Genomic DNA, 9,598 nt, shown 5'->3' with positions numbered 1-9,598 from the left:
ACCTACTCCCCCTAGGCACTTGATCCCATCTCTGGTATACCCAGGGATCCGTGTTTGTCCTTCTTTTTAATTTGTATTCCTTACAGGAGTTATGGAATTGATTACTGTTCGTTGACTTCACTTTTCATGAAGTTCCATAAATGTTGACCAGTGCATGGTATTCAGCGAGGGTTGCCTATCGTGCCAACGTCTATTGGGACACGTGGACGGTGGCTGCGTTTTAAATGTCATAACCGAAAGACCATTGACTTTCACTTCCCGTGCTGGATGCTTGGCGGCGAAACGGTTACTACACTATACGTCCTAAGTGTGACTCGGCTCTAGAATTCGGGTCTCTCGCTTGCACGAGCTTCCGAGAGGGATTGTATAGCCTATTTCTGATCCCTTTAATTTAATAGCCGTGTTTCGAGTTACTCCGGAACACAGTGTTTATTCTGTGTTTAGTCACGCCGCGTCAAAAATGTTCCACAGGGTTACTTCCGGTTTATCGCTGTTTACCAACAGTCGACACTTCGTGTATTAGGCCTAGGGTTAATTTTGTCGATCATCATGAAATTGAAATACACATTTAATAGTTTGGGGTGTATGCGGTACATATTTGTTTATGAGCGTTTGATAAGCTACTATTGATCTACGAAATACAACGAAAGACTTCGTCAAGAACAGAAGAAGACGATGCATGTCGTGTAACTCACACAAGGCCCAGCTGTCTAGTAACCGGAGGGGTAAAGGAAAAGAACGTATTAGACTCACTGAAACCTGTCAAACAGGTAAAATGAAAATTATGACGACATTTTATATATATACAAAACACAATGTGCACTGCTTCATAAAGCAGGCATTAGGTCCACTCGGGTCCAGTACAGTCTAGGGCCTATGTGAAATAGAATTTACGTTACCAAATCAGGGCCAAAATGGGCATAAACATGTAACATATATAACCAGGTCCATTCCAAAGACTATTTCTACCTACGTAGCTATTAATAGCTACCTAGGTATTTAAAGCTACTTAAAGTAGCTACTTTTACATGTTTTTAAAGATATAAATAATAATTAAGGCACATCTTTTAAACAGGTCAGTCGTTTTATGTATCATGTTGTGCATGTGCATGACAAAATTCGGAGTGTAAATTTAAATACTTTACGAGGGTGGAAAATGTAGAGGAAATTGCATGAAAAATCAACTCAAAAACTTTTAATGTAAGAGTGCATGAATGTTAACTTTAAAATTAATAAAGATTTGTAAAACATTCTAGACTTCTTATCATGTATCTTTGATCCTAAGTTCCTAGAGAATGGAAGTGGGTGCAGTTATTGATGCAAATTTGAAAGTAATCATTTTTTGTCCAATATTTTTGTGGTATTCATTGTCAGTATTAGTGAATCAAGAAATTTGGTACACGCCATGTTGCGCCGTTCCTGCGTTTGGCCACGAAATGCAAGTAAAGGAAAACGTAGGTAAAAATAGCTACCTGGAGTAGGTTTAAATACCTAGGTAGCTATAAGTAGCTACATAGGTAGAAAGAGTCTTTGGACTGGACCTGATAATTATTGATATAAAATTTAGATAATGACAATACACAGTGAAAAGTAATAGATTAGCTATAATATTATAGGTATTTGAAATGGCTTTATTATTTAAAGCTAGTTTAGATTGAATTAGACTGGGTTTCTAAGTGCAATGATATAGCCATATGTGGGTGAGGATAAAATTATCTACTTGGGTATAGTCAATATGCTGTATAATTTGAAAATAATTATTTAAACTAATACTTGTGTTACAAATTAAGTCTTTGGAGTTTGACTTCCACTGATATACTCATGTAATTGGAAGAATTCTTAGCATGACTATTTATTGTTGTAGTCATTTTATTGACTTTTCACAATCCAGTAGGTATTTGTGATTACTGCTCATATTTATATCACTGAACAAAATATATATCTGATCATGATTAAGGTAATATTATTCCTTTCAGCAACATAATTTCAATTATGTGCTCATAGACTGGTCCAGCACAATCTCTAGTATAATTAGCTTTATAAATATGCTAATCAAGCTATATAGCTTTTTAAAGCTAATTGAAATTGCTTGATATAACTATTTCAAATCTTCTATCAAATATATTTTTAAAGCATAAAAATTGAATTTCTAAGTGAAAATATTTCATCCTTGTACTTGAAACAACACACTGTAAACAAAAAAAGCTTCTTAAACTCTGTACCTTAGGAAGAATTTTGATTCAAAATTGTCAAATGTTTAGGATTATTAAGTTGTTACAGATTCCACATTGTAAAGTCATCTTATACTTATCAAAGCTTCGACACACACAAGGTAGTGGACAGTTATCAATACAAAAGAAATTCTCTTTTCATGAAAATTCTTAAAATGACATATGATCTATACCTAGAATAGTGTTGTGGTTAGTTCAAAGTACATGTATATTGTTATGTGTCATTGCACTTGAGAAATTTAATCGAAACTAGCTTAAAGAAGCTGTTTGAAATAGCTTTATAAAACTATATAGCTAAATATAGAGATTGTGCTGGGCCTGATAGATATAGCAATGCAGAGGAAATCCGTCATATGCATCAAAAGTTTAAAAAAGGTGAATTGACTTAAATATAAATAAAATCATGAAAACTCATACATTCACAGTTTTAATATGAATTACTTCATGTATTTCCAAATAAGTTTAAAAAAAATATACATGTATGTACAGTGAACAGTATTTTTAACAAATACATGAATTATAATTTCAGCATTATTATTATTATTATTTTTTTTTTATTTTTTTTTTTTTTTTTTTTTTATACATATTGACAAAAGTCTATTATCAATATTGTGGCATCCCTCCTCTTTTTCAGGTATATGGGAACAGGATCATTTTCCATGCCTTTCACTTGAGGTCTTCAGTTTCATCATTAATCATCTGAATGTCGGTATGCCAAACTCTCATGATGTCATGCCATTACTGGATATTCCTTAACACTGGTTTATTTAAGCCACACTACCTATAACATTGCCAAAATATTAGACTGAAAATTTTCAAATACACAAGATTTGAAGCAGCAAAAGAAAAGAATTACATATGTATAACACACAAAAAAGAAATTAATTCTCACCTGGCTGATATGAACTTTTTACTCCTTTTTAGCTCCCTTTCACTGCATACCAGCCAATAACTAGCAGTCATTATATGCAGATCAGCCATTGTTATCAACCTGTGTATATATATGTTGAATGAAATATGAATGAAAATTGTTGTTCTTTGTTATTCTTTTTAAAATATATATATACTCAATAGTATATTTCCTTACACAGTACTGAATCAAAGGGGTAGGAGAGCAAATACATAATATATAACCTGGCTCATGTTCAGCTGGTTCCATTCTTGTATATAAGTGGTTTGAGTGGAAATGTACATATCTGATGTACATGTACATGCAAAGTACCTTGATTGCACAGGCAATATGCATCACTTGTGTTCGAATTTACTATTAAAGAGTACCCCAAGCGATGCATATTGCCTGTGCTTGATTGGTATTAAAAGTTGGAGAAAAGATCAATGTTCTTTGATATAATTCAAAATTTTGCAGTGAATGAACCATCGGTATGGAGCTTGAATAAATGATCATGCAAATCCTAGTATAGATCCGTAGGGATATATTATCTGGTGTTCTCATATTTTATTTAATTGGCAGATATATATACCCCCCCCCCCTCTCATCCCTTGTGAAATTGCTTCGTAATTTTTATGAGCCTGAACCATAAGTTCATAATTGAAATTCTCTATTTAATGTCACATGAACACCGTTGTAAAATACATACACTGCTCAGATGTAGATGAGGGTACAAGTATACCTATTCTTAAGATTTACAAGATTTTGCACAGTCTATATTATATTTTTAAGAGTCAGTACAAACCTCTTGGTTTTCCTAAAAGTTAATATAAGGAAACTGGCTAGAACAATGATGTTTCTTTGTTGGTTCAGCTTTCACGGAATGTAATATTCGCACTCAATTTCGGCTGCTCGTGGTTTTCTACACAAATGACGCCACCGTTTCCTCTGCGTGAACGCTTTTCCCGGGTTTGGGAAAAGGCAAACTTTGACATCTTCCCAAGTAAATATATATCCCTTGCTATCCTTTATCTGATTTGCGACAGTTTGTGCCGCAAAATCTATATTTTGTCAAAAACAATTTTGTTACCAGTGTAAACAAAATTAACCGGAAGTACCCCTGTGGAACATTTTGCTCATATCACGTGACCGGCGTGGCTAAATACGAAAAATCCCGGGTGTTCCGGAGGAACTCGAAACACGGCTATTGAATATATATCCTTATTTGGTTTTTTAAAAAAAGGGTTACCCCGACTGGTGGAAATAGATATTTAGATAAATGAGATTTGGACTTCATACTTAGAAAATTGTTATTTTATGATGTGCAACGAGAAAAAAATGGGCATTTTTACTGCACGCAGGACACTTAAGGTAACGAATGAACTCGGTATGATAATGAGATCATAATGAGCTGATACGTCATGACAGTTGCCCCGCCTTGATCAATCCATATTTAGATACATATACACAAACTCTATTTTTAGGATCATATAAAAATATATCGGAATATTGCCTTTATTCTACGTTTAAAATTAGTCAAATTTCCCTGATTTGACAACACATCACAAGGCATCATGATGAGAAATACCCTGGTGAAGTTTGTCGTATGGTTGAAATCAGCGTCTAAAATACGCTTACTAGGCACATGGCAAAGACGACGTTCAGAAGATGTCAGCTGTATAACTTTGAAATCGGAAAAAAAAAAAACAAGGTAAATTCTTGTAATTGAAATAATGATGTATGAATACTTGTAACCAAGGTTGTCAACAATGAAAGTAGACAACATTTACTGTGTTTTATACATTGACTCAATACTTTAGAGGTAGTATATACATAGTTTGATGTTCTTTGTTTACATACTGCACACGTCACACGTAGCATTAAGTGCACACACGCAAGATATATGCTAGAGAACTGATGCTCAAATGGTACCAGTTTTTTTTTTATTCATATACACATGATTTACATGAATACAGGCGGGTATCTAGGCAGTAAATTCCACAGGCACCTGAAGAATGGACACTACTCCCCCCCCCCCCCTCTTTCTTTTGATTTTTTTGGCGATAATTTCTCACACGTAGCCGATGTGTAGCGTATTGGGTGCACACACGCAAAATATGCCTATATGTTAGAGAAATGATGCTCAAATGGTACCAGTTGTTGTTTGTTTATATAAACATGTGTACAGGCGGGTATCTAGGCAGTAAACTCCACAGGCACCTAAAGTATGGATATTACATGACCCCCCCCCCCCCCCCCCCTCACCCCCACTCCTCACCCCCACTCTTTCTTTTGATTTTTTTTCTTGCTATACTTTCTCTGAAATAAGTCGATTTCCTGTCTATCTCATCCTTCTTTCGATTCATGGAATCCTTTCACGCTTTTTGTAAGCTTCTACCGTTATGATTTAATTTATTTATTGATTCACCAAGCATGTTGGCATACAATCATGTTACACAATGATGAGATATGTATAATGATGACAAACTAAATACTAACAGTTCATATGCATATATGTAAAAACGTGTATATATATTTGGCATGTACATATGACATTTAAGTCTATATATAATTTAGTATTGCAAGTATAACAGCCTATGATTTATTACAAAATTTGTGCTCAATTTTTTTTATACCCGTACAAGGCCACTCTCTAAAGCTTACAAAAAGTGTGAAACGATTACAGTACTTTTAAAAATCGAAAGAGAAATGAGTTCGACAGGGAATCAACACATTTCAGATTTATCGCTGCAAAAAATATTTTCAAAAAAAGGGGGGGGGGGGGGCTAGTATCAGTGCATCAGGTACCTGTGGTAATATCTTGTACAAACGCACGTGTAACGACATTAATTTTCATGCTCTAGATTTACAGTCACATTTAATTTTATCAAGTGACATACAAAAAAAAAAAAATAATAAACTTGGGATATTTTCGCTTACATTACAGTTTGAATAAATGGAAGAGAAATAAAAGACTTTGAATGCATACTGATTGCCCACATTTTTTATGTGTATTTGAGACCCTTCTCCAATACATTGAATGTTTGCAGCATATGTATTTATAATATGAGATAATGCTATTTACAGGTGTGCATGATACCAACAAGAATATGAACTTTTCAAAGAGCATATTTCCAATTTTCCACATCTCTAGAGCAGCGACCACAAATGTACATACAAGGTAATTTTTACAAACTTTAAGTAATCCAATCAGGCACTGGATATACATATATATAGGCATTATTTACATCTAGTCAATATCAATTTTTTCAAAATGATGAATTAAAATAAAATTCATATGAAGCATGTTTTGATATTGCTGTATGGAATGGAATTTGAATGTTTTTATATTATAATGCACATATAAACTTGAACACTTAGACCTATAGTACTGTGTTTTAAATATTTTTGACAGGCAACATTCTTCTTTTTTTCCATTTAGTACCCACAGATGACAGCCATATTGACTCCAGTGGATAATATTTACCTCCATCAGCTGGTTACTACACTGTACATAGTGGTCAAACCAGGATATCCACTAATTGCTTTCAGTGATGTGAATTGTCATCTACATTTGTGCTTATGAACTTTAGTAAACTGTCAAGTTTTAATATGAAGAAAATGACTGCTGAAAAAGCATCTAATCTTGTGTTCTATGAATGTTTTCAATTAAACACAAAACAAAATGAGAAATAGTTTTATTGAAACTAAATTGAAATTCACTTTGAATTACTTTGCATTGACTGAGTACTTCAAATTTTAATCGTTCTACATTTTCATGGTCACGTGATAAAAAGTATTTGAGAGTGTGTGTGGGTGTGTGTGTGTGTGTGTGTGGGGGGGGGGGGGGGGTCATATGAAGTAAAAAGATTGACACCCATTTGGTGAACTAGATATTTTACACACTGCAGCCACTTATCTTTATTTTCAATGATGACTTAAGAATATTTCTTAAAAATGGAATATGTGTCACTTCTGGTTTTCCGGTAGCTTGTCTGATGGCTGTATTCTAGATACAAATTTTGTTGAAAGCTACTTTGAAGTTGTCACCTTAAACTATTTCTAAACGAAATTCAACTCGAGTCGTTAAGTATTCCCACGGATTTTTATATACACAGTGATATAATACAAATATTCATTGTAGAACAAGATATACATACCCCCCCCCCCCCCATAATTATGTATATTTCGTTGCAAGAGCAGATGCTGCATGGGTCCAGACTCCTACCCAACCCACTCAACTTGAAAAGTAATAACTCCATGACATTTTCATCGTTTTTAAAACTATCAAATTAAGTTATCCCCTTCCCTAAACTGTTTCATTGCAAGAGCAGCATGGGTCCAGATATAGACAACCACCCTTCAACAGTGTTTCATGAAAACATGCATGAAGTGTGTCAAATTTTTGTATATATTCTACATCTATTTAGTAGATACTGCATGTTTGTAACCTTGTTTAGACCCCCCCCCCCCCCCCCCCCCCAATGCAAGGATTGACACCCGAGACTATATTCCTGGATCAGCACATGATTTTCACCGCGAATCGTCAGTTACAAATTACGCACTGAGTTTGATATGTTATTTTAAAAGCTCAGAAATATAAGAACTTGCTGTACTAATGGCTATCACATATGATGTGTTCGAGGTAATGCAGAGAATTCAACACCGCGCCGATCTCTGTGAAATTAAATGCATACTTCTTTGCATCAGATTAAATTTTCAATAGATAGATAGACAGATACTGGTGTGTTATTGTATTCATACCAAAGCGAAGAAATATTTTTTAATACATGTAATACATATATTACACACTTGTTTAAAACAATCACATTGAAGGAATTATTTCGTTTTAGGCCTAGATCGAAGGTAGCTATAGTACATGTATATTTATGTGTGTAGTCTGATTAAAACCAGCTCCCTTCTAATGGTCCCTGACGACGATAGGGTAAAAAAAAAAGGGGGGGGGGGTAATCAGACTGTCATTCATTCATGAGGTTTAAGATTGGAATCTAAACAATCTGATTGTAAACAGATCTTTGATCCGCTCCGTTACTATTATGTCGTTACAAACGTACAATGTTTGAATACAAACTAGAGTTTAAAATGTTTCTGAAATTAGTTGTTAAATATAGCTGTCTTGGTTATTGGAAGTACAAGATCAACAGTCTGGTACAATACATTTATTACCAGACTGTTAACAGGCACTGTCCCATTGGTGCCCCTGTAATCAAGTCAACAATTCATGAATACCTTTTTTACTGAACACTTCATACAATTAGCCTAATTGTTTTCATTTATATAATCATTCTATTCTAACCTCTCGGCATTAGCATAAAACATTCAAAACAACTGGATCCTACATGCACATGTGTTTTATACTTGCATACTGTACTTACTAAACTATAATTAATATACTGATTTGATTACAATTTCATTATGTATTCACACAACACACTTATCCGCTGTTTCAGAAACTGATGTGTGAAGCAGTTGGGTTATTTTATTGTATATATCAAGTTGTTAATCTAAATCTTGTCTGCAATCAGTATTTCATATATACTTAAAGATATGTGTAGTGCAGAAGTGTGAACTCTGATAGTATTAGTGATTCTGAATGATTGGTTTTGATTCCCATTGCTGTACATCCTCCCCCCCCCCCCCCCCCCCCCCCCCCCCCCCCCCCCCCCCCCCAAGGAACCTTGATTGGCGAATAAACAATAGAGAGAGAGAGAGAGAGAGAGAGCGCGCGTTAAAAGATTAAAACTAAGGTAAACGTTTCTTGGTTAAAATACTTTGGTTGCCCTGCGTACATGTATCATGTATATATTTACAATTACATAATAAATTGTAATTTTCCCGCCGTGTTACTTCCCTTTCCAGTATCTAATTTTGGATCAATAGTCTACATCAGTGCTGCGTTTGAATATTAATTAGATAGCGTGTTTACATGAATATCGAAGATAAAACTGGACGGCGGTAAGAGGAAAATAAATGTATTGTGATACCATGAGATTATTTGAAAGCTTTGAACAAGTCTTTATCTAGAAATCACTGTCCAAATCTTGAAATATTCTTAAACAATACACTGAACTCGAGAAAAAACACAAATAAACAAAGTGCAGGGATAGGTTTTCATCTTGCGGGCCATTTTTAACTTATTTGCATGCGAATGATGTAATTTGGACAGTAAATACTCGATTCTGTGAAACTTATACATTTCTATCCTGTCATGTTTTTATTGGTTTATGTGCAACTGGCTGTGCGCCGTGTCGATTTATGATCATCTATTTGCGTCTTGTATAATCTGGTCAAATGACGTCATATGACCCTTGACATCATACGTAAACATGCGAAGTGAAAGTACAGGAGACGTATATATGTTGTGGTACTTGAAAAGTGTCTTTAGTTTTGTAATATTAATAAATGAACTACACCCAAAACAATAGGATATAAAGCTTCATTTTTCTGAATAATTCTT

The 9,598-nt window shown here is 34.4% G+C and overlaps 3 long non-coding RNA genes across 3 annotated transcripts; 2 read left to right on the top strand and 1 right to left on the bottom strand.

Annotated features, from left to right (window-relative positions):
- The first annotated feature begins 399 nt into the window (after positions 1-399).
- Positions 400-3,259, top strand: LOC130048459 (uncharacterized). The gene is made up of 2 exons (XR_008797250.1): positions 400-770; positions 2,866-3,259. It is a non-coding gene; the product is annotated as an uncharacterized LOC130048459 (long non-coding RNA).
- On the bottom strand, positions 2,646-4,332 carry LOC130048460 (uncharacterized). The gene is made up of 3 exons (XR_008797251.1): positions 3,926-4,332; positions 3,124-3,222; positions 2,646-3,012 (listed from the first exon to the last, which is right to left on the bottom strand). It is a non-coding gene; the product is annotated as an uncharacterized LOC130048460 (long non-coding RNA).
- Positions 4,333-4,661: 329 nt separating this feature from the next.
- LOC130048458 (uncharacterized) lies at positions 4,662-6,813 on the top strand. The gene is made up of 2 exons (XR_008797249.1): positions 4,662-6,301; positions 6,563-6,813. It is a non-coding gene; the product is annotated as an uncharacterized LOC130048458 (long non-coding RNA).
- The last annotated feature ends 2,785 nt before the right edge of the window (positions 6,814-9,598 follow it).

This window comes from Ostrea edulis, chromosome 7, assembly GCF_947568905.1.
Source record: "Ostrea edulis chromosome 7, xbOstEdul1.1, whole genome shotgun sequence".
Taxonomy (NCBI): Eukaryota; Metazoa; Mollusca; class Bivalvia; order Ostreida; family Ostreidae; genus Ostrea; species Ostrea edulis.
The sequence above is the reverse complement of the archived record's forward strand: the minus strand, read 5'-3'. Positions and strand labels throughout refer to the sequence as shown.